Below are 27,960 nucleotides of genomic sequence, written 5' to 3'. Positions count from 1 at the left end.
AATAAGGCCTACTATACACAACATGTCTAGCAGTCTGATATCTCACTGGCTTGTTATCAGGTATGATGTCAGTAAATAATGTTGTACTGTACATATGCAGCAAGCCATGGTGGTGCAGCGGTAGTGTTGTCACCTCACTGCAAGAGGTTCTCCCATTCGATTCTTGGCTGGAGCACCTTCTGTGTTGAGTCTGCATGTCCTCCCGTGGTCGAGTGGCGTTTGAAAGACATGTGTAAATGGGTGTGCCTTCATTGAAGGTTGGGTGTTGAGCTGGCACCGTAAAAGTCTACTGCCAGTCATTAGCGGACCAAAGTTCTGCAACCCCTAACCGGGAAAAGCTGAAAAAAGAACAAAACAACTGCATGACATATGGACAAAGGGTGACAGACTTGGGGGATGGAGGCACAAACACAGTGTCAATATTGACATATTGCTGTGATAAACTGAGAAATTTCTTGGTGTAACAGGGTTTGTTATGGCATATATCTTATGAGGGATATGAAGTCAGTAACTCACATGGATGTCACCATGTACTGATTGCAATCATCAGAGTATGCTATTGCATTTTTGAAGATGGGAAATGTGTGAGCAACACAACACATGTAAGCCTCCAAACTCTGGCCTGTCTGCAGGTAGCCCTACAGGTGAGAGTTTCCTCAACCACATAACACTGTTGTGCCAGACTTTAAATCATGTAGAACAGCTATATCCACACAAAACCCTGTTAAACCAACATTACTTCAAATGCAAAACAACAATACTTACATTCTGTCCCCATGTCTGGAACTTCCCCCTCCTGTTTGTTGGCCTGTCTCCACAGTATAAGTTGTAAGATGTATTTCCAACTACCCTCTGTGATGCTGTTTGTCAAACACCCACGTGAAGTCCTGCTCACAGTGAAGGAAAAGGGTCAACACCCACATGAAGTGCTTAGTTATAGGAGTGTATTTCCATGCAAGTTTCTGTAGGAATGATACCACAGCTGTTCCACATGCAATTAGCAAGTGGGGGGCTGAAATTCATGCACAGGCCATCAGCTGATCATGAGCAATTCTTACAAAACTCAAGTTGCTGATTATGCAAAACAGATGTACTTTTCCACATCCATCAGAGAGGGAGAGAGAGAGAGAGAGAGCAGAGACAGAGACAGAGACAAAGTAAGAAAGGAAGGGAGTAAGAGAGTAAGAGCAAAGCATGTTTGTGTATGATCCATGGGTGGAGAGTGGTATCTGGGTATTATAATAGCTGCTGATATTGTTTACTAGTCCATACTGTCACATACTAATTGCACATAGCTGTACATATTTATGGATGAGGATTGTCTACAACAACCTCTACAGTGTTTGAAAATTGTTGGCCTTGTAATGTGGACAATGGGATATATAGGTCCTCAATGTAATTATGTAGCAAAACCCACACTGCAATGGATCCTGTCATTACACAATCACCCCAGCACCCACACAAGATACTGATGACATGCACACAAGCACACACTTACCAGTACTAAGTTTCAAACCCCTACCTGACTATGTAATGTGATTACAGTGTTACACAGTTATTGCATGCGCCATGGACCTTACATGTTGGAGAGCTGTCCAAAGGTATCTTTAAAGGTGAGTGGCATCAGCAACAGTGCTAAAGGAGGGATAAGGGAAGTGTAGTAAGTATGAATGTCCACAAAAGAAGGTGTCAGCAAAGATGCACACACACTCTCTCAGGGAAACACACACATTATCACAGTTGGCAAGATCAGGATTAGAGATCCTAACTAACTAGTGTGCTACACTACAGTATTATACAGTTATCACAAACACCACAGAGCTTACATGGCTGATACATGGCCAAAGGGTTATTTCAAGGTGAATGACATCAGCAGGCATGCTAAAGTAGGGCAATGGGAGGTGTAGTGATTGTGAATGGCTTCAAAATCATTAATCTCCACACAAACACACACACACTCACACACACACACACACACACACACACACACACACACACACACACACACACACACACACACACATTTGCCAGTACTGTGATGTATAGGTTCATTGCTTCACAGGTGTGTAGTAGATGAATGGGCCTGAAGGCTGTACAAGGCTAGGCAAAGGGAATACCTTGGCATCAGGCCACATGACAATGGTCTCCAGTGTGGCTCAGGGGTGTAGTCCCTGGAGTGGTCCCCAGAGGTGGGTATTGTATTCACCATCTACTCATCTGGCTTACTATTGTGGGTGACCAGTAATGTGCACTGTTTCCCATGTGTGTGATCTATATTCCATAACATGGACAGTATCTGGGTTGTGCACATGTCCCACATGCATGTTCTTTGACGTGTGGAAGTGTACTTTGAGGTCTCTGGGGCATGTTGTGTGGACAGATTGTTATCCTCTGATGTAGCATTCCAGACCTCATTTGCTGAGACCTGGCTATGGAACTGAGGTTGTGCTTGCATCTACATTGACAGCATGGATGGTGTAGTGGTGCAGCAGTAGCGTTGTTGCCTCACAGCAAAAGGTTCTCCGGTTGAATTCTTGGCTTGGGTGCCTTCTGTGTGGAGTCTGCATGTCCTCCCTGCATTTGTGAGGCTTTCCTTTGGGTGCTCCAGTTTCCTCCCATGTTACAAAGACATGCATCTGGAGCCTTTCTCCCTGGGCCTCTGCTGAAAATTGGCATTGTTCCAAGTCGGACTTTCCCAGTAATTAAATAATAAAATAAATGATACAGGTAGTTAGTGGCATCTGTCCATACAGGGCATGTCTGTACGACATGGTATTCCCTTTGTGGGTTACTTTTACAGACTCTACAGTTGTTGCAGGCGTCCAGTGGGGAGCATAGAAAAAGGACCACTGTAAACATTTATTTGCCTACTGTAAGGATGAAACAAGGAGCCATGTCCTTTTACTTGGTGGATAACATACACACTCAGTCAGGAGATGTAACACATCACAGTGGCATTGTTGTGGTCAACAGGCATGTAGTCCACTGCAATCACACCATGATTACTATCTGTGAGGAAATATGCAGGGAACTACCAATATAGTGGTTGCTACCTAGCCAAGTGGGTTTGTGTATGAGACATGGGTGGAGCGTGTTCTCTGAGTAATACAAGGGTTGCCTATATTGTTCACCAATTCATAATCTCACATGTAGGGCTATGGATTCTCTACACCAACCTCTCTAGTGTTTGACATCTGTTGTCCTTGTAAGGTGGACATTGTGACATATACTTGGTCCTCAATGTAATAATTTAGCAAAACCCACCCTAAAATGCATCCTGTTATTACACAATCACAGTAACCTCCACACAGGATACTGATGACAGACACACACACTTGTCAGTACTGAGATTCAGACCCCTATCTACCTATGTATTGCTGCTACAGTGAACTGCATTTATCACATCCACCACGGAGCTTATAGGACGGATGTTGTCCCAAGGTACTTTTAAGGTGAGGAACATCACCAGCCCTTGTAAATACTGGCAATAGGTGATGTAGTGTGTGAGAGATCCCTAAAATAGTGTTACCCTAAACACACCTTTACATTTGCCAAGGGTGAGGTTCAAACCACTATCAAACAATCTTGACAGACCATTATGTTACACATTTACCACATGTACCACTGACCTGTCGGGGTTTAGGGTTGGCAACAGGTACTTCTAAGGTAGATGATATCTGCAGGATTGCTACAGCCAGGCTCTGAGATGTGTACTGGGTGTAAATGGGGCCAAGATCTTTGAGGTACACACATACGTATGTACACACTTACCACAGATGAGACTCAAACCCATACCTGTGAAGTTACTGCTACTACATTGTTCCACATTTTTGGCATGCACCACGTAGCTTAGAAGGTTAGACCTTGTCCAAAGGGGTATTTCAAGATGACTGACATCAGCAGGCTTGCTAAAGTAGGGCAATGGGAGGTGTAGTGACTGCGAATGGCCTCAAAATCATTTATCTTTATACACACACACACACACACACACACACACACACACACACACACACACACACACACACACACACACACAGAGTTTCACAGTTGCAACGTCTGGGATTATAACTCCCACCTAACTAGTAGGTTACACTACCGCATCATGCAGTTATCACACATGCCACAGAGCTTATAGAGCTGACCCTTTGTCCAAAGGGATATTTCAAGTTGACTGACATCAGTAGGCTTTCTAAAGTAGGGCAATGGGAGGTGTAGTGACTGTGAATGGCCTCAAAATTATTCATTTCTACACACACCCACACACACACACACACACACACACACACACACACACACACACACACACACACACACACACACACACACATACACACACACAGGGTGTCACAGTTGCCATATCTGAGATTAGAACTCCTTCCTAACTAGTATGTTATACTATAGCATTACGCAGTTATCGGAAACACAACAGAGCTTACAGGGCTGAGAATAGGCCAGAGGGTTATTTTAAGGTGAATGACATCAGCAGGAGTGCTAACATGGGTAATGGGAAGTGCAGTGTGTGTGAATGGGCCATAAACCATTCCTCTAGAAACACACACACAACACTCAGTCATACACAACTTTACATTTGACAGGACTGGGTATACAAATGCTAGATGAATACTGATATGTACTATCATGTTACACAGTTGTCACAAGCACCACAGACACTATAGGGCTGACGGCTACAAAAAGCAAATGTCTACAGTGATTGACATCGGCACATCATGTGTTATTGGCCAATCAGATGTGTGGTGGGTGGTACAGGTCTCATGATGGTAATCTCTTTGTCACTGTCTACCTCTCTCTTCCCCACATCTTTGTGTGTGTATGTTTAACCTATTATAGTGTGTTGGCCTTGGATATGTGTGAGTATTCCTCTTCAATGTGTGTGCAAAGCATGAATGGTGTGCAATGTAGTGTGCGTGCACAGACATCTGTGACTAACAGATATGTATAGTTCACTGTTGTTGTCAGACATTTATTTCCCTAAGTGTTGGAGCATGCCCAGTATAACCTGCTGTATTTTCTTGTCAGACATGGGCTTCATTTCTCTAAGTGTAGGAGCATGCCCAGTATGACCTTCTGTATTGAGTGTGTGAATCCATTCCAGGTAGGCTGTACTCCAGTGCAGGATTTTGTGCTCTACACCTACAGCTAGCAACCTGTTTCTGCAGGATATCTGTAGATAGGTTGACAATATGGAGTCACAGTGAGCAAAAGATAATGGGATACTGTAACTATTTTGTCTGTGGTGCTTGTGTTACATGATTGTTGTTAGCAGAGATATTCAGACATATGTACTGTTTTACACTGTGATGTATTATGTCATCAACTACTGACAGATATACTTATTTTCTCACAGTTATTTCCTGGGAAATACAAGATGAATGAAGCTGTGTCCAGTATTGTGGTCTGCAGCCTACATATTCTTGCACACTCATGCCATTCTTGAGGGATAGCTGCAGGCTCTTGCTGATGGGTCTGTGTAAATGGTCCAGCACCTTCGTACTGTGGTGGCCTGCTTATACATCTATCGACATAACAGAATGGCCATATCCTGCTGTAGCCATACCTCTCAGCTGTACAGATTCACCCAGGTTACCCCGAGGCAGGGCTCATATATTTATTTATTATTTTATTTATTTTACATTTGTTTACCGGGATAGTCTGACTGGATACATGTCCATTTTCAGCAGAGGCCTGGGGAGAAAAGCTCCAAATAGACATAAATTACATAGATTACACAAGAAGTTAGATAACATTAGAAAATATAAGACAAAGTGTTTTGTACAATGGTTTAGCAATGTTCCCAAACAGGGACTCACAATTCTCATGGTCAGACACAATTAAAAGCAAGAGACATATATCTGGTCATTTCCCCTTCACATTGTGGTTTATGAGCAGGTTTATAGCCACCCATTACTGGGTTTTCAGGCAGGGGTAGTATGGGCACACATCAGAGTTTCAGACTTCACACACTGCATGGAGTCTATGCTTCTACACTCCCCCACTTTGTTATTCTATCCTCTTCTCAACATTATGCGAGCAATATCTGAGAAGCATCCCTATAGTTGTCCCTTCATCCCAGCAGTATTTAGGGGTTGGTCCACAGTTCATGCAGTAGGACATGGTGGGCATTCTACTGGGATTTGTCGACATGGCCTTGCATTTGTGTTCTGTGGACTGTGTTATTTTGTTAGGTGGGATCCCATGAGATAACATACATTGGCAGTATAGGTGAGGCACAGGCCTTTGACAGAGGACTGTAGGGCATTTGGTAGTGATGCAGGCCATCTGTTGCAGGCCAGTGCATTCTGTCACTCCTATAGTCCCAGGCTGCGGGCCACTGGATTCCCTTGAGGTGACAGGCGAAGTGTGCAAGATGTTAATGACAATAGTTCCTGTCCATATTAATCCATTGGTCTGGATGCTGGCAAGATGCTGCTTACAGCTAGGGACACACCTGCATGGGACACCTCTTTAGCATGCTGCATTCTGTGGGTATTCCCATATAGAAGTGGGGGTCATGCTGTACTCATTCCCAACAGTAGGGATATGACCTGTGATAAACCTGTGGCTGATGGTGGGGAGAGCTGAGTTCATGTGTGCTATGGAAGCTACTTGCAGCTGACTCACATATATACGTGGGGCATTCCCCTTATGCTGGCTTGTGCGGGGACATCAGTGGTTTCTCAGTACTTCATAACTGTGCCTTTTGTGGTCTGCCAGTGATTGGACAGACTACATCGGTATTCCATACTACACAGACTGCTAATATGCTGCTAACCTGTATGTACAATTCCAAAGGTGTGTGCAGATGACAGTTACATTTTATGTATTCTGTCTAGGGTACTTCTACCTGTGCACTGTATGTATGTCTGGGCCCACATTCATGGCATGTCCATGACAGATATTGACATCTGAACAATGAGTATGGATGACTGCTGAATTGGGTCTTGCTGAGATGCATTGTGGTTGGCACTGCAGTTGTCAGAACATGGCCCTGCTATCGACAATATGGGCCAGAGGCCACTGGGATACAACCCTCCATGCCTACATGCTGACCACTTACACACAATATACAACACACAACAACCTAACACACAGAGCCCTGCATATTGTACACATGCAACAATCTATCCTGTAAATTGGGCCAGCTCAGGTAATCTGTGCTCCACTGTTATTAAACCCACATGTACATGTTACTGCATTTCTATATAGGATTGTGTGGGGGACACACCTGACAACTGTAAACATTTGCTATGACTGTATTGGTATTTCAGGTACTCCGTTGACTTCCATTTTGTTTTGTATTCTGAGTGACCTATCATGCAGACTAGAGGCATATCAGTAGAGTACAGATCTTAGGTTTTATTGACCGACATTTCAATTTCAGACTTCTTACCCTTCAGAAATAACATACAACTGCCTGACCTGTTCTAGTCTGTCTGTGTAGGTCTGGAGGGGGGCTGCTCTCCATTTCCATCAATTGGAGGCCTTAGCACAGCCTTTCTTTATGGTCATCTACACTCGTTCTGCTGGCTGAGGCTGGTGTTGGGTATGTGAGCCTCACTGACATGCATGTGTGTGTCTTATGGCCACACATTTGGGTCACCATATGTACTGCAGTGGGATTTGTCACCTTGTCTAGTACTGCCTACTTTGTTGACACCAGTATTTGTTATGGAATTCATGATGCCTATATAGATGTCCACTATCTGCTGCCATCCCATTCAGCCAACTGATTCCCTTGCATGCTGATATCTATACTATAGGTACAACTAGCAGAACATACTACTCTATTCAGCAGTTGATAGGAAGAGTGGCTTACCTTGTGGCTGTGCCAGTATTGAGGATGGTGCTGGAGGGCTGACTATGTTGGATGCACATAGTACACTCTTTATACATGGTAAAGCACAGGTAGTGTCATGTTTGGCATCCCTTTTACTGCATGTGCGAGTCAGAGAGGTGTCATTCCCTGGGTCCCTACCATGTCAGTGTATGTGCTATGCATTGCCTCTTTGTCAAAGCCTGGGCCTACTGGGCATGTCTCCATCTGCCTACATGAGCAGGCTCAGGTTGTCCCTCCTCCGAGTCACTCTGTGCCTGGGCTGGCCTTGGCAATGGTGGGTGGCTGTGTGACCCTGCCCCGTGCTGTTCCTGCTGCAGTTGTTTCCATGGGATCATATTGTGTAGAATGGCACATACAATGAAAATTTGTGTACATGTAGCTGGGGAGTACTGCAAGGCTCCACCAGATATGTCCAGACACCAGAACTGTGACTTGAGCATCCGAAACACATGCTCTATTATGATTCTGGTTTGTGCGCGTGCCTCATTATGGAGTTCTTGTTCAGGTGTGTGTGCATTTCTGATGGGTGTCATCAGCCACGGCTCCAGTGTGTAACCAGCATTCCCCACTAGGTGGCCATATGGGATGTCCCCACTGGCAAATTTCTGGTACAGCTGTGTCATATGCTAGATGTGGGAGTTGTGATAGCTTCCAGGGCTGCCAGAACATACATTCATTATAATGCCCTGGGCATTGCACATGACCTGGCAGTTGATGGAGTGGAACCCCTTGCTGTTTATGTAGACCCTGCCCCGCTCACTGAGTGGTGATTTGATGTGTATGTGTGTGCAGTCTAGAGCACCCACTACCTCAGGGTATTCTGTTATTTGGTGGAAGAGATGCATATTGCTGGTCAATGCCTCACAGATGTTGAGGAAATATATGTGCTCACCGGCATGTGCTGACATGGCATCCAGGAACTGGTGGAGTACCCTAGATGCTGATGCCTGTGAGATCCCCATGATATCCCCAGTTGGCCTTTTGAAGGTACCTGTGGCTAGTATTCTTAAGCCTACACATACCTTGGTATCCACTGGGATGGGTTACCCTCTGTTGGTTCTGTGTTTGAGGTGTGGCCGGCAAAGCTCAACAATTTGCTGTAGGATGTCCCTGTCCTCTCTAAAGCACTCCACTAGCTCCAGGTCATGTAGCCCCTGGTAGGTTACCCTGGGTCTGCACACTCTTCTCCTTCTCCTCACTGTGGGTTAGTCATCAGCATTCTCATCCTCACCACCCTCAGCCTCTTCCACATATTGATGTATGAGAGTGACAGCAGCCCCTATCATTTTGTTAGTTTTGTCAGGTAAAATTTCCCCATCTGCGTACACCTGTGGTGTAGATTTTGTGGGAAAAACAAGAGTGAAAGGTGCTGGCATAATTTATACTAGTATGCTGGGCTGGGCTGCTGTCTGTGTAATTGGCTGATTCTGATACATTTCACCTGCCAGCTAAGCTAGTTCTCCTTGATTGCCTTCCTACTTCTGTTTTCCCTTCCCATTGCCTTCCTGTTTAAGCCCTGAGGCACTCTGTGCATACCCAGTGCTCAGATGTGAACAGAGCTGCTATTTCTTCTTCTTTTTTTTTTTTTTTTTGTTTACAACCTGGTACGAGGCGCGTACACCCATTTAGGAATGTAAATACTGCTAGGCAGCCTCAGACACACCCCCCTTTCGTAGCTGTGCTTAGCTAAGGCCAAACATGGGCCACAGAGCTTCAATAAGCTTACAGCATGCATGACACTCCCCCTTATGAGGTCATCTACCTCTTATGCTTATACCATGGTGTTGCTGCACATACATGGTTGGGTGCAAGCTAACACTGAGGGGAAATCTGTGATTCAGTATCAATCCCTCATTTGCATAAAACTGACTGCTAATGCATGGTTACAAAATTGACACTCAGCCTTCCCCCTTAGCAACCAATATTCCATGGTATTGTTGTCTTATGCATGCCATTGACTATTATGGCAGAATGCTGATTTTGGTTTAAAAGCTTATTCCCAACTTTTTTTCTTATTTTCGGGCCAGTTCTGTTTGCGCACTGCTGCCCTAAGCTTAAACAGCTGAAATCGGCCAAAAAAAATAAAAGTTATTTTTTATCATTTTACAACTATTTCCCATGCCAATGGCCATATATTTGGCCATTGACATGCCTACTACATTGAATACATGCTTTCTTTGGAGCTGTCATGCCTCCGTTTTGTAATTTGCAGAAATGTATTCGGTTAGTAGCCGAATACATTTCTGCAGGTTACACTATTCCTGCACAGACACCTGCCTGCTTCCTGGATCACTAATTCACCTCATTTGCATGGTTTTCACCTGCAAATGGGGTAATTAGCATACAAGAGCTGTGTCCGTGCAGGAATAGTGTGGGACCGCTCGTGCACGTCTCGGGAGCTTGTTCCTGGATTGCTCATCGGCCATATTGTGTGCAGCAGCTCTTGCACTATTCCTGCACACCATGCAGAGCTTGCTGAATCCCAGGGAATGTCTCTGATGTAGTCAGAAAACAGGATTTTAAAACAGTCCAAGAGAATTGCCTTTTACTAGTAAATTAATTATTGGAACATTAATCTACATTATTCAAATATATTTTAATTCAGTCACTGTCAACATTTTGATACTTAAGTAGTGCATTTTAAAAAGAGTAACCCTTTAAATATGTAATAATAAAAGAAACTGTATCATGGTCTGAATTATTTAATGCTGTGTTCAGAAAAATCATCTATATGGCCTTATAAAAATAAATGAATGCAGATGAAGTAGCAGTCTGACCTGTTGCTGATTACCTCTATAGTTGCAGCAGGATTGCATGACAGGGTCAGACCAATTAGGGAATTTGCTGGTGAAGATGCCACAATTTGTTTAATAAGTGGCACTGAGTGATGGTGGTCATGTGACCCAGTAAGCCTGGTTGTGTGTATGCAGCATGCTAGCAGCATTGTACATGCATACGTGAAATGACACAACATGACAAGTAAAGATGGTATTCCTAATAATATCTAGACATCAAAATGTGCACTATTTAATATAAATGTGGAAGGAAATGTATTTATAGAAAAGTCACAAAGGGTGGGCAGAGCAAGAAATGGAACATGCACAAGGGCAAGATGAAAGGAAGAGTGATATTCAGGATAGCAAGGCATATATCTATTTATCCGTCTAAACAAATGCCCATTTTTTCATACATTCAGAGAGGGTAGAGGGAAAGTAGCATGGGGAAAGTGTGGGCAGGAAAGAAGGTATAGAGATTGTAGCAGGGGCAGACAAGCATACACAAAGGACAGAAAAAGACCAGCAGTGGAGGTATTGACACAAATGGGATGGAGAACAGAAAATATAGATGCAGACAGACAGAGGGAAGGTGCTGATAAAAATAAAGTGATACATTAGGACAGGGAATACCATGTTGAAGGTCATGATGGGGTGCCAGCTGAGTGGCAAACTGTACAGTGCTGTGCCCAACATGAGGCCAGTAACCTCTGTGACCACCTTCATGGCTGGGCTCAGCTACTGTTGGCCTGCTGGCCAGGGCCCGGCCATATGAAAGCACACTTACAGCTGCCAATCCATCAAGGCCATCCCCAGGCCTTCCACCTCATGGCAGGTGACATAATGGGACGTGGTGTTCCTCCAACATATTACCAGACAGAGACCATCAGATGGCACTGAGGAATCCTCCAAGTTTCTCCCTCCAAATGACCTACATCACCCTACAGAGAGACTTGCATGGAGATATCTTGGAAGTGGGGATCTGGCAAGTGATGGGAAGACAGGTGCATAGTGTAGTGGCCTCTGTCATATAATATTAACTATCACAGCAGGCACAGCATTAAATTAGAATGTGAATAACGATAAATAAATCAATAGAGGACAAAAATAGGACAGCAATAAAGAGGGAGAAACATAAAAGCAAAGCACTTATTAGTAATGTATACATATTTGGGTGCTACTACAGTCTCTGGAAGAGGAAAATGCTTTTAACTATAAAATGGTAAATGAAATAAAATATATAGATCTTCAAACATGATTAAATAGCTTTAATAGCATCTCCCAGCTACATTCATTATTTTGTGACACTGCTCATCCAACCTCTGTACTTCTAATATAAACTTATGATAGCCATATATATTTGTCTCTGAGCCTGCTTTACACCCCACCTCTTAACTCCAGCATTAAAATGTTTTGCCCTTCCTAGTTCTTTCCCTAACTTCAGTTTATTTGGGTTTCTAAACAATAATTGCACGATCAGTTAGCTATCTGCCAAACCCACTAATACACCTCTTGAAATGCTCAGTGCTCATCATCTGTAACGACTGTCTCTACTTTCCTATGTATGTAATTTAATTAGAAAATGTATGTCTCATTGTTAATGTACATTACTTAATGTGTGTTCATGTACATTACTGATTGTCTGTTTAAAAATGTTTGAAATACGTTGGAGCTTTTCTCACTGGTTCTCCTCAGAAAAGGCATTTTTGACTAAACAAAGTTAGATAAACCCTGTTCATAGGTTCATAAGTGTGTACTAGGATAATGACCCTGGAGCCTTCACAAGCCTAGTCCATAAAAGTGCCCTGGTATTGTATTGTACCACCTGATGATAGCTCCCAGTGTCTCTATCCAGTAGAGTCACTGGAGTGATCCCTGGGATGAACTTTCTGTTACCCATCCACTCATCGAGATTTCTCTTGAAGAGGGCCAGTGAGGTGCTCTGACTGACATGAATAGGATGCTTATTCCAGACCATGGGTAGTCTCTTATTCCAGAGCATGGGCAGTCTCTAGGTGATGAACCTGTCCCTCCAGCATGTTCTGTTGATTGTGGTAATGAGGATGAGATCTCCGGAGCGTGTAGTGCTGAGGGATTGGGATTTCTTTAGGTGTAGCATTTCTAGTAGGGCTGGGTCGAACATGGTTTGTAAGTCACCTCTAAGTAGACGATAAGAGACAAAAAATAAAAATAAAAAAACAAAAATAAATGCAGATCAGGCAAGCAAGAAGTACAACATTATATGAGCCAAAACAGTCAAGACTAAATGCCACCTAACGCTATTATCTGTGTTATTCTTACAAGATGCAATATATATAATTATCATCCATGGAACATGTAAGACCAAATGGGAGGGGTTAATTCAAGCACCAAAATGGAAACTGGCTAGGCTTAAAATGGCCAAGAAGGGTGGCTAGCCTAGTACGTACCTATGATCCCATTAACCAGTTCCCTTGTCAGTAGCATATGAATTTCATAATGTCTACGGAAGCTGGGCAGACCAACCCTGAAGTGTCCAGCTCAAAGCTGCTTACCAACCAGTGGTATGCACTTCCTGACAGACAATGTTTGAACAGCACATTGGAGTCTATGCCATAGACACACAGACACAGATGGTCAAATGCAGCATGCATGGGTCATGGACATCTGGTGGCATTAATAGACCAGGACATGGGATGTCCACCATTATTTCATAACCAATACCCTTTTAGAAGCATGCTCATAGTATGCCAGGTGTATCTATTGCTGAAAGGGGAGTTTGAATGGACAGTGGAAGATTAAGACAAGGCAGATGGTGCAGGGCACCATGTATGAATGGCAGGGGTAAGACCAAGGATGTGACACTGTAGAAATGTCAAAAGTCCACATTGGATAACATCCAGGATATTGCTGGAATACACTTTCTGTCCTGTCACCATCACCATCACCATACCACTGGTAGGAATCCCTGGAGGAATATAGAATAGGTTAGCTGAAACTGACAAAGTGTGACACATAATGAAAGTTTAAGCTTTATGTAATAAATAAACTAACCAGTAGCAATGAAAAAACTAACAATTGCACACAACTTTTAAAAAATACTCAGCTATGACATCAATGACATTTACTTCCTCCTGTGCCTGGATAGTCTTGTCAGGTGCTGAAAAAAGATGTCTCTGACCTAGAAGTCCTGCATTTGGCTGAACACTGATACCTACAGTACATACGTGCATGTAGCTGAAAGTCAGTAATGCATACTACAGAACCCTGGTTCACTATCCCTAACATCTCACCACATGAACTAGGAAGATCCCAGTGGTGCCACTTTAAGTCACTGTATTGCTACCACCACTGCATACTAGAGCAAGTTATTCCCATGACATCCCTCACCACCCTGGCTAGGCAGATCCAGACATCTACTTTGTACTGGGGATCCACACTGAAGTTCCTGAGCTACCACTCCTAGAGGTCCCTATGCAGGATGTACAGAAATATGTTGTTTTCGGGATTCAAAGATGGCTGCCATTCTGTAAACACTGCTGACCTGCAGCTCCTCAATAAACCTGAGAAAAATCTGTAACCTGAGACGATACCAAGAGGTTTGAACATCAAATTAAAGTAAAAAAAGATGCATCTACACTTAACTAATCTATAACCAGGAAAAAAAGTGGAAAAAAAAGTCTTTATCTATCAGGATTCCAAGTGATTAGCTAGCTCTGAAGTGAGAAATAAACAAAGGACTGTCTGCATTCTTCATTTTACCTGTCAGCTTGGGGAAAGGAAAATGTCACAAGAAGGAAAAAGCATGGAAACAACTACTACCAAAACAAAGCTGTCGGAATTACAGTCACCAGTAAAGGATGGGAGTGCGAAAACACAAAGAATTACTAGACAGCAGGAACAACAGAAACCAGAGACTAGATCTAAAACTGATCAGCCACTGAACATGGACGATATCAAACATGCTTTATTGCCTATACAAGAAGCTTTAAAGGACCTGACTGCTCAAATACAAACTTTTGGAGTTTTATGTAATCAGTTGCTGCAGAGAATGGACAAAACAGAGGCTAGAATTTCAGAAACCGAGGACAAAATAGACTTGCTGGAGAAGAAAACAAAGGTACATGATGTGGAGTTACAAGCCATGCAAAGCAAACTTATTGATTTAGAAGCGAGGTCTAGAAGAAATAATATTATTATTAGAGGGATCCCTGAAAACATTCAGTATGCAGAGTTAATACCAACTATAACACAGATACTTGAAGTTTTGTTAAATGATGCTGATGGAGTGAAACAAATTGTTATTGAAAGGGCACACAGAGCACTGAGAGAGGTACAAGCTTCTAATATGCCTAGACCTGTATATGCTAAGATATTGAACTTTCAAGATGTTAGCAAAATACTTTTTACTGCAAAAAAGAATGGTGGCTTTGTTATGTGGAAAAATACTAAAATATTTCTGGCTCAGGATTTACCACTGCAAGTAAGGCAAGCTAGGCAGTCTTTATCTGCATACTGTAAATTTCTGATTGACAAGCAAATTAAATTCCAGATGAAATATCCTAATGTGCTTACATTTATGGTGGATGGGATTAAATATTCTGTTTCTACTAAAAACGAGGCAAAGGGAGTGTTTCTGAAGGTTTTTAAAGTTTTACCTGCATCAGAGGGCTGAAAGAAACTTCCGTTGAGACTGGCATGCTCCTGAGGTCAGATCCAGTATCTACTATACTTCGAGGCTTAGGTAATCCTTTGTTCCCTGCTTAAGTCGTTTAGGCCTCTGTAAAAGCAATAAAACTGTTTGTTTGCGATAATCCGAGGGTCTGCTGGCCGTTTTCCGAACTTTTATGACCTCTACGAACTTTTTTCATCGAGTGGTAAACAGGAAATCTCTTGAATGCAGCTGAGAGTGTGGATTTCGATGTAACACTTCCTGTGGTCCGGCTGCGAAAGCGGTCCCCCGTCGTGAGTATTACTGATGGTTTCCTGGTTTGAGAAGCTGAAAAGAACTGACATAATGTGTTAATGTTTTTTTAACAAGTAAATAACATTAGAATATGTATGTGAAGCATATAATAACATGTTTTTCCTGTTTTTCTTTCCTTATGCTTATAGTGTTGAACCAAATTATATTTTTACAATATCTGCAGTGGGTGCAAGGTATAGCACTATATATATGAATATAAATAGGTAAATAGTGGCTATTGGGTGGTGTTAATCAGACAACTAATGTCAGTATAGTTAGGAACTAAAGCATGCAGTTGCAAAACTTTGATAATTGGTAGTTGCAGGCACTGTGTATGGTACAGAATTATAATGTGGGATGCATTTATTTTTTTCTGTCTGTGTTTTTTTTTTGTTTTCTTTTTCTTTCTTTCTCTCTCTCAATAAAAGTGGTATATAAATAATGATTGTACCAAAAGAGGTATTTGGGGTAGGTATAAGTAGCTAGTTAATATATAAAATTTTTTTCTTTAAATGGTAATAATACCTTATAATTAATAGTTGGAACATAAGCTGTAGAGCAATAGCAGTGTTTGTTAGGGAATGTTTAGTTTAGACTTTGTAGTAGCTAAGTTAGAATATATAGGTTGTAAGTTTAGGAAATGTTTTAAGTTTTATTACATGAAGCTTTTAAATATGTTTGTGTTTCTAACCTTGTTCATGTTTTTTTTACATACCAGACCTATATAAGTCCTGGTCCAGGGGTAAAGTGGGTAGGCACTGGCTGGGGACGGGATGTAGGAAATGCTTCCAGATTATGTTTAGTATGCAGTTAATACATATCCATTGGATAATTTCCCTTTTATACTATTATTGGATAATTAGACCTGTCAATGTGGGAATTAGACTCATGGAACGTTAAAGGGCTTCAGAACTTGAAGAAGAGGAAGCTGTTACTACACATATTGCTACAGGACAAAGCACTGTTTGCATTTTTACAAGAAACACACTTGTTAAATGATCAGTGGGATGATATTAGGAAAAAGAACTGGATTAGAGCGGTAGTGGCATCAGAAGGTAAGACAAACAGTGCTGGAGTAGCTATAATTATTAAAACTCAATACAAAGACAAGATTTTAGACTCTAAAGTGGATCAAAATGGGCGATGGTGTTATGTTATTTTATCGGATAATGCGTTTGATAAACCTCTTTTACTTTTGAATATATATGCACCATGTAATGACCAACAAAGTTTCATAACATCATTATATCCAATCTTAACACAGTATGATGGTTATTATTTTATTGTGGGTGGGGATTGGAATACCTATCAAAATCCAAAGTTGGATAGGTCTTGTCCACAAAGAGCATTTAATAAGCAGGCCGGGATAGCATTAAATGGCTTCAAGGAAGATTTTCAATTATATGACCCCTTTTGTTATGCACATAATATTAATAATGCAATTAAGTATACGTTCTATTCACCATGCCACAAAATGTGGTCTAGGATAGATTATTTCTTGATATCCAAAGCATTAATTAATTTGGAACCAGTAGTGGTTATACATACTCGATATCTATCGGATCACTCAAAAATTTCGTTAAGGTTTTCTAAAGATTTAAAAGATACAAGAATGCATAGAGGTTATAATTGGTCGCTTAATCCGAATCTGTTAAATAAAAAGGATATAATAGATGGAATTGTAAAATATCTGAAAGGTTTAACAGATAGGATGAAGCTTCAGGAACATACTCCTGATATTGAATGGGCAGCAGCTAAATATCAAATTAGAGGATTTCTTTTGCAAAAAGCCTCATATTATAAGAAAAGGCAAAACAATGATATTCAAAAATTAGAAACAAAAGTGAAGCTACTCGAGAAAGAACTGATTCAGGATTTTAATGCTCAAACAGAGAAGGAAATGTTGAAATGTCAAAGGGATCCCTTATTGCTGCATAATAGTAGAGTAACACTTCAGGAGCATAGGTGTTTAGTGAAATATGCCAATAATGTTCAAATACCATCAAAAGCATTGGCAAGGATTATAAATCAATCGAAAACAACAGTACATATTTCGGAAATACAATGCAATGACGCAGTGTATTCTAAAACTGAGGATATTACTGATATTTTCGAAAAAATCTATACCAAGGTTTATGAGGGTCAAATTGATAGGTCTATACATAAACAGAATAAAAGATTCTTTCAAAAAATTAATTTTCCAAAATTAGAAGAGAGTCTGCAAGGTGATCTGATTAAACCTATATCTTCAGAGGAAATAGTATATGTAATTCAACATATGAAAGTACATAAGTCACCAGGTCCTGATGGTTTGACAGTTGAATTTTATAAAGAGTTTGCTGATAGTTTTGGTAAAATATTGTCTCATGTATTTAACTACATAATCAGAAATAAAATTAGTGACCCTCACCTTAATGCGTCAAAAACAATCTTCATACATAAAGCTAATTCAGACCCCCAAAGTCCGGATAATTACAGGCCAATAGCATTAATAAATGTGGATATGAAAATTCTCACTACCATTATAGCATGTAGATTAAAAAAGATTATGATCTATTTAATTTCTAAGGAACAGGCTGGATTTATGGCAACTAGACAAACTAGTGATAACACACTTACACTACATAATATGATGATGTATGCTAAACAAAACAACTCTAATATTTATGCCCTTATAATAGATACTCAGAAAGCATTTGATAGAGTGGATATAAACTTTTTGTTTGATGTGTTGTCTTATTTCAATATGCCACAGGAATTTATTCAGATACTACAAATATTATATAGTAATCTGTATACTACGTTATATATTAATAGGAGTTATTCTAAAAGAATACAGATTAAAAATGGTACACGGCAGGGTTGCCCTTTGTCCCCCTTATTGTTTAACCTTTATTTAGAACCTCTGTTTTTATATATTAAGCAAAATTTGTATCATAATGCACCAATAATTTATAGGAATAAATTAGTATAGTCGGCATTTGCTGATGATCTTATTATTTATTGTACAACCCCAATTTCTGATAGTGAAAAGATATTAAATGTTATAAATGAATTTTCAGAAGTCTCTAATTACAAAATTAATTTGGAGAAAACTAGTATTTTCCCGTTAAGAACCCCTAAACCTTTTTCATTAATCTCCCTGTTGGGGAAGATATCATGTAAAGAAAATATCAAATATTTGGGTATTAGCTTCTCTACGGATAATAAGGACTTTTATAGTAATAATATTAAACGAGTATGGGAACTAATAGTAGCTGATTGTGGCAGATGGAGGAATTTAAGACTACCGGTATTGGCAAAAGTATCAATAGTGAAAATGAAAAAATTACCACCTAATGTTATATATTTTTAGGTCTGCTCAAGTATCAATTACAAAGACAGTTTTTAAACAAATTCATAAAGATCTAGCTAAATTTATTTGGGAGCCAAAGAAAACTAGAATATCGTATGAGAAATTAATGACCCCGAAGAGTAGAGGAGGACTTGAGTTACCGAATTTTGAAGTATACTATTTAATTGTGAACGCCAACAAGTGTTTAAGTATTGCTAATTACGAGGCAATTAGTACAAAGTGGATACCAACCTGGGTGGTCTTGAATTACAAGCATATTCTAGATCGGAACATAAATCCTAAAGCTTTACCCTTTTTGGATAAAACTAGTTTGATAAAGTATGGGATTATGGACCACTTCAAAACATATGTGTCATCTTTGCAAAATGTATTCCAATCAGTAAACTTGTTGCAATATATGGTGGTTTTTCAGCCTTTCCATAGGAATCCCAATTTTAAACTAAATAATCAGTTGATTGATCTTAGTAAATTCCCATTAATAGTTAATTTGACTCTGATTGATGTTTTTAATAAATTTCATTTATCGGCTTCGCAAGTTAGGCAGGAATTGAATCTTCCTAAGAGTTATATGGTTGTCATGAGACAAATCAAAGAACTTGCTCTGAGTCATTTTGAAAACTTTAAACCGGTAGCTGGAATTGTGGATAAATGCTCTGAATTGTGGCAGGCTCTCCAACAGGAGGTCAAATTTATAACAGCAACAAATAAATTAATTAAAGATTTAAAATTCCAGGATAAAATTCTGTTGTCAGGGTATTGGGTAAACAAAATGACAGTAGCAGATAATCAGGTATCAAAAGCAATTGATTTAACAATAAAATCGGTCTCTTTTCAAACGTTGATGTATACGCAGTTGATGATTTGGAATAATGCTTATTATACTTCGCCTTTAGGTTACATAAATTTAATCCTAGGAATTCTCCAACTTGTCCATATTGCACAAATCAAACGGATCTTCTTCATATGTTCTGGAGCTGCAAGTGTATATATAAACTTTGGAACTCTCTTAGAACACAACTACAAAAGATGGGTTATCAAAGTTCAACGTTATCATGGGAATTTATGATTCTACATGTTCCTCCAAGAGAGCTCTCTAGGTCACAAACTATAATATGTATGAATATTTTTTTGCTGATAAAGTTATATATAGCTACAAATTGGTTAGAACCAGATAAGACATCATGGGATAATTTCAAGCTTGTGGCTATAAAGCATATATTAGCACATAAATAACTCCTGAAGCAAAGTAACAAAAATATTAATAACCCGAAAATATGGGAAAAGGTTTTTAACATTATATTAGCATAATACTGTTATTAGGAATATATTAAAGTTTGGATGTATATGTGGAGGAAACAAGGTTTTGAAAATATGTATGATATGTATGGACGCAAAGTACTTCTACAAATGTTGTGGCTTTGTTTTTCTTCCCTGGTGCCTTCTTTTTTGGAATAATGACGATTTTTATATGGAAGCATTTCATGTAGATATTGTATATAGTTTTGATAGTAATAGTAGTGAATTATGTGTGTGATTTTATTGTATTTTGAAAATATATATCAATAAAAATTTATTATGGAAAAAAAAAAGAAAGATGTTGTTTTCCTTCCTCTACAACAAGGACACCGTTCCACTCATAGCACAATCTGTAATCATGCCAACTTCGCAGATTACAGTCTAAAAGAGAATGATAGCATGTCACATCAACACATGCTGCAGGTATAACATAATGTGCACTGATTGGCAGCAGGGCAGTATGTCAGAACTCAATACCACCATATAGTCATGAGTTACCAAATAGCATGCCAGGGTACTGTGTGATGTATGTGTGTATGTGAGAGGCAGAGAATGAGAGAGACTTATTCATCTAAATGTATGTGCACTATGCAACCCACGTCAGTGTGGATATTTGTGGCACGGCACCCCTAGGGTCTGTCAGGCTAATAAAGAACTCTGAAGCCCTGCATAGGTCATAGATCTGCACATGCATGCACAGTGTGCCTTGGAGTTGTCTATGCATGAGCATGAGCCTCACTGTGCAGTACAAGGCTGGTACACATTGCTTTTATTATGCAATTCAAAGACATTTACTCTAAATTGCCTCAATAACATAATTTTTACTTAAAATCCTCAAAATCACATGATAAATACTACCACTGCCATTGCAATGCTCATCATGCTATGGAATTAAACTGAAATAGCATGTGGGGCTAGTACAGGGTATTGCTTTCATTCTACTGTGGAAAGAAGCACTCCATAGCTGCTGTGGTAAGGGTACACAAGACAGTGGCAAATGGTGAGAATGACTGGATAACAGTAGAATTCTTTTATTGGGCTTGGGGGATGGGTTGTCCCATATCTGCTTGCTGACATGGTTGTGTGTAGCTCAAGGAGGTTTGTTATGCAGCTGAACCATTCAAAACCGAAGTGATGGACAGATTATGGGAGGGTAAGGCAGGTTTGGAAATTGACTGGATAAATGAAACACTTGTGGGGAGCTCTATAACCCTGCTGCAAGGTGTTTTAAGAGCATAAAGTGGTTGCAATGATAGATGATTGAAAAGAGTATTGTGAGTCATTGGCAGGTACAGTATGAGCTCTTGTATGCAGTTCACATAGAGAGGACTGTATTGCGATGCCCACTATCTGCATGTGTGGACCTAATTTGCAAAATAGTGGACAAGGTGAGGTTGTGAAGGCACAGTGGTTGACAGATGCTGGACAGATGTTAATATGTCAAGCATATAATTACTATCCTATATTAAGTAGAGGGATGTTTAGGCTGCTGATAACATGCAAGCCACAGCACAGCAAGTCCCCATACTGCCTTACTGGAATGCTACTGTCCTTGATATGGGATATGATGGGCATGGCACCTTACAGATGTGTGACTACAGCTGTTGATGGGCATATGATGTGTCCACACACTGACTATGGATGCATGTTCACATATACACATTGAAGCATGGTACTTAAAGAGAGGAAATGCCAAGAGAAGTATTGCTAGGCAGAGATGCCAGTACTGATGTAGGCCCTGTATGGGCACAGATGGATTAGACTAGAAACAGAGATATGATTGACTGGCCCTTCTTTGACCATGTGTGGAGTGAGCTGGGGATGGATGTGAATGCTATCAGTGGCCATAACAGGGAAGACCATCATGTCTGACACAGGGTCACCAACATGTCATTGCACAGGAAGCCACAGCTGAGGATTCACAATCACAGACAAGCCTGACCTCCATGGATGAGTTCTCATTGTCCCAGTCTGGGGAGTTGAAAGCATGTTTATACCCGATGGAGTCCGACATATGGGACCTGAACTGGGTACTCCATCCCATGTCCCTGTTGCAGATGCACCAGGTTGATATTGCCTTATAACAGTAAAACAGCTTAGGGGTATACCTGTGTTATAAGCTCAGAAATGCTCAACACTGCCATATTTCCTTTATGCACACATTCTTAGATGCAAGCATGAAGGTATACCATGCAAGATACATAGGTTTATATTATTTGCATAGCTGTCGCTGAATCACATGGTGGTGGAATTGCCACCTATTAGTAATGTTACACATAAGCATTTCTCTGTCTGCTTTCATTGGTGCTGTGATTATGGGGTCATGTGATGTAGAACAGGGCATGCATGAGGGATATGGTAGCTTTACAGTAACACATCAACACAGCCTGATGACAGAGTGCCAGTGTTAGCAATGGTGAATGTGGAGGGTACACCATTACCCATGTCAAGTGACACAGCTCTGTCACCTAAGAAAACCAATGTCATCTCTCCACAACCTGTTGAAGGGTAGGTCATGTATAGCACCTCTACTTTCATCCCCTGCCAAAGCACCTGCACAGAATGGAGAGATGGGTTGGGAGGCACAGACTGGTTGTCTTTACCACAATATCTCCTGGCCATTGTCAGAGTGGGAATTGCACAGTAGATGCACATGGCAGTCAGCCAACCAGAGGCAGACATAATCGGTGCAATATGTGGCCTATGCAATGATGTACATGAAGAATATCAATACATGACCCAACTCATTGGTGCATCATACAGGCATCTGGGTTAAATCACTGTAACACTATTTCCTTCTGCCTCCACACACAAGACTAACATTGTTCCCATAGTCTACAATGTTCTGGGTACTCCCAAAAGGCAGACATGTCACATTCACATACTGCTATCTCTTCCATACCACTCATCAGTGATGTATGTGGCAATGCGTGCATGGCCACTTGCACAGATTTTGTGTATGTGGACTACAGGCAAATGCCATGGCCAAGTTGTCATAGTACTGCTGGCATTCCTTAGAGGGAATGCATCTTTGACCAGGGATGTCCACAGTCTGCATCCTTTCCATGTGTGGTTGGACAAAACTTGACACACGCATACACACACACACACACACACACACACACACACACACACACACACACACACACACACACACACACACACACACACACACACGTGAATGCACATCTGCAGGAGTTCTATCCCTTAACATCCATTCTGAACACATATCCAGTACTGCTCTACACCTACCCCGCTCAGAAAACCTTGCTGTAATGGAAAACTAGAAAATGTTGAAAAGCAATGGTATTTAATGTGATAAAAATGTGAGGCCTGGTGTATTGTTACTATTTAGATTGATTGGTGAAAGACAGTTACTAGATTTACTAGTTATAAACAAATACAGCTAGAAACAAACTCACTGAACAAACGGCGTATGTGCCTCCTGCCCAAACGCCAGAGATGCGAAACTCAATAGTGGTAAAAATTCCTTATAGTCACAGAAGAACCAGGTCAGATAGCTCAAATAAAAGTCACATAATTTATTGCACAATCCACGTTAAGCGCTTTCACCTACTCGAACCGTAGGCTTCATCAGAACATTTTAAAGTTGACATTCAGTTACTTAAATACTATTTCATTTTGGCGCCAATTCTAATTGCTACCTAAAATTAAAGTGATATGCACATATTCATACAAATAAAAACTTGTTCACAATAGTAAAAATTAAGAATCATTTTTTAAAAACCATAAACTGTAGTTAAGCCTTGCGCTATTTGATGTTAATAAAATACAATATTATACATTACTCTAAGTACTCTAAGTATATTCTAATATACTTTTCATGGATATGCTTTCGTTTAAACCAGGAGGGGTTGTGGCATCTGTTAATATTTGCCAATAACATTCCTTAAATGACAAAAAATTCCTTATATTACCCCCCCTGGGATTAGGTTTAACAATCTCTGCATCATCAATCATTGCATCATTAGTTAATAAAGTGTACCAATATTTATTTAATATGCATTTAACTTCATTACTATAGGGACTAAATTCCACTATACATGCCCTACCTAAACTGTTTCTAGACATGTTTCCTTTTGTATCTGTAGTACTGGCGATAGATTCCTGATTATTGGTTCCCAATAACGGGGATAGATTAGTGTCCCATCTTTGCATAAGTTCTATACTAATCATTTTCATCATTTTAGTACTGTAGCCCCTTTCCTTAAATAAAGACATAATATACTGTATTTCCTGATTAACTTCTTCCAGGGATGTAGTCATTCTCAGGGCCCTAATACATTGGCCTTTAAATATGTTAATCTTAGTTTTTGTTGGATGACAGCTTTCGTAATCCAAATACGAATTTGTAAAAGTTTCCTTTCTATAAATTCTAGAATGGAACTTGCTGTCTCTCCTAGTCACCAGTGTATCCAAATAAGGTACCCCATAATCATTACTCTGGATGTAAATTTCAAAAAGCTACTACTCTGATTTAAATACTTCACAAAGTCCTCAAAAGTGTCCTGGCTACCTTCCCATATAATATATATGTCGTCCAAAAAACGTGAATAATATTTTATGGACCTCATATATTCACTTTGAAAAATACTGTTCATTTCCCAATCCAACATAACTAGGTTGGCGTAAATGGGGGCACATGCTGCCCCCATAGCAACGCCCCTAGTTTGTTTGTAAATTTCCCCTTCATTATATATAAAATTGTGTTCTAGTACTATAGACATCAAATCATACACAAGCTGGATTTTATCTTTAGTCAAATCACTATGTCTATATATACTATTATAAAATGCCTCAAGACCTTCAACCTTGGGTATACAAGTAAATAGGTCTACAACGTCTATGGACGCAAAAATCAAGCTGTCAGATGTTAAAGTAGTGGGAAAGTTTTTTAAGAATTCCCACGAATCCTTGACCATATGTTGCACCTTGTTATAAATATGTTTCAGTAATGCATCTATTAGTACTCCCATTGGAAATGTTTTTGATTTACTGCCCGACACAATGGGCCTAAAAGGAGGATCTAGCAGATTCTTATGAACCTTTGGTATTCCAACCATAATTGCTAGTGTGGGATGTTCTACTTTAATAAAGCTGTATATATCCTCAGTTATCACATTATCTAATAAAAATTCTTCCACATAATAGTCAATCTTTCTATATGCTGTATTTAACTCATTCAAAGATATGACCTCGTAATTCTCAGGGTCATGCAATATTTCAGAAATTTTTTTGTTATACTCCATTTGATCATACACCACAATTCCTCCACCCTTATCGGGCTTCATAATTCTAACTTTATCACTCTTCCTTAAGTCCATTAATGTTCTCATTTCCTCATCAGATAAGTTGTTCGTAATCTTATTTGACCTCCTTCTCATTTTATATATATCGTGTGTAACTAATTTTTCATATCGATGGACTTCAGGATTCATTACAGGCATAAAGGTGCTTTTTTTCTTTAAAGGATTAACATGATTTTCTATAGTTCTATTTTTGTCCTTAAACATGATAGCTAAATTTAGCTTCCTGGCATACTTCTTGATTTCACAAATAGTGTCTACGACTCTAAAAGTTGGAGTTGGAATGAATTTCATGCCTTTTGATAAAAGACTAAAGTGAACTGGATTCAAGGTTAAATTAGTATAATTAAAAATCTGAAAGTTGTTACACTTATTAATAACACCATTGTTAACACTTCCTGTGTCTACCTTATTTGGGCTGCTAATACTATCTGCTCCATCTACCACACTTGATAGTTCCTGTATTCTTTCTTCTTCCATGTACTGTTCCTGGTCCATTTCTTGTACCCCTTTCTGTTGTATACCTGTTGAAAATTTTCCATATCATCTCCTTCATTCTGTCTATCTTGTGTGTATAGTGAAGACTGTTTCCATATGTATGCCTTTCCTACTTCATATTGTTCTTTGTCCCTACTTAATTTTTTACTTTTCCTAGTAAATGCAGTCTGATTTTTATATTCAGCATTTTCAAATTGTTTATGGTATAGCTTTTCCCAATTCATAAACATCAAATCAGACAATATTTTTTCATTCAACTGATCCACTTCACTTAATAAAATACATAATTTAGCATCATTGAACTTCATAATTTTCTTCATGTATTCTATACCAAAACTATCAAAAAGTAGATTAAATTCATTAATATTTTCTTTAGTTAAATCAATGCCTATAGGAACCTTGAAAAATCGAAGGCCCATAGGTACAATACCTAAATTAATACAATGAACTAGATACGCATTATCCAATTTGATAGAATTAATGACATTTAATTTTCTACCAAATTCATAAATTATATCTTTTAATGTCCCAAGATGTTTTTTGTTGTTGTCATTAGCTCTTCCTTTTTGTTTGTTGGTTTCAAAAACACAGTCAGTTTCTAAAAAATCTTTAAGAACGCACTCTGGGGTTTTTTTGTTATTACCATTATCTGTTCTAAACTGAGTGCTTTCAGTGACAGTACCTTTTTGCTCCCGTAAATTTCCAGTAGCATTTGCATATGTTTTAATATAATTCCCCATTTTCGGTCTGGTACCAATTCTCCTTGCTTCCTCAGCCCGTGTTGGCAAATGAAAAGTCAAATGTGAAATCCGTAGGCGCCAATCTACTGTTTACTTTATCACCAAAACCTTCAGCTGGTAAGTCAATACCTTGCGACTGCAAAGTTACCGGTTGTTGTCCGTTAGGGATACCCGGTGAAGACGTAATTAGCATATCCGTTTGCGTGATGTTGTGATCACCAGATTTAGACAAATGACTGTCTCCAGGAAAAGAAACTGCTTCGTCCCTTTTGACACTACCCGACCCGTTATAGTGCCTGCTAATAGCTGTTCCCTATAATCGGTGCAATATGTGGCCTATGCAATGATGTACATGAAGAATATCAATACATGACCCAACTCATTGGTGCATCATACAGGCATCTGGGTTAAATCACTGTAACACTATTTCCTTCTGCCTCCACACACAAGACTAACATTGTTCCCATAGTCTACAATGTTCTGGGTACTCCCAAAAGGCAGACATGTCACATTCACATACTGCTATCTCTTCCATACCACTCATCAGTGATTTATGTGGCAATGCGTGCATGGCCACTTGCACAGATTTTGTGTATGTGGACTACAGGCAAATGCCATGGCCAGGTTGTCATAGTACTGCTGGCATTCCTTAGAGGGAATGCATCTTTGACCAGGGATGTCCACAGTCTGCATCCTTTCCATGTGTGGTTGGACAAAACTTGACACACGCATACACACACACACACACACACACACACACACACACACACACACACACACACACACACACACACACACACACGTGAATGCACATCTGCAGGAGTTCTATCCCTTAACATCCATTCTGAACACATATCCAGTACTGCTCTACACCTACCCCGCTCAGAAAACCTTGCTGTAATGGAAAACTAGAAAATGTTGAAAAGCAATGGTATTTAATGTGATAAAAATGTGAGGCCTGGTGTATTGTTACTATTTAGATTGATTGGTGAGAGACAGTTACTAGATTTACTAGTTAGTGTACTATTGATAGGTAGTCTTTATGGAAGTTTTGGGCCTGGATTGGGGTGTATATTTTCTATATGAGAAGAAAGATGGCTGATGTATTGATGATTTTATGTAGGTTTTCTATCTTGTATTTGAATTTGGGGTGAAGATCTTTGTAACCAG

The sequence above is a fragment of the Protopterus annectens genome, chromosome 5.part0 (genome assembly GCF_019279795.1).
Source record: "Protopterus annectens isolate FY-2018-M chromosome 5.part0, PAN1.0, whole genome shotgun sequence".
NCBI classification, from domain to species: Eukaryota; Metazoa; Chordata; order Ceratodontiformes; family Protopteridae; genus Protopterus; species Protopterus annectens.
The sequence above is the reverse complement of the archived record's forward strand: the minus strand, read 5'-3'. Positions refer to the sequence as shown.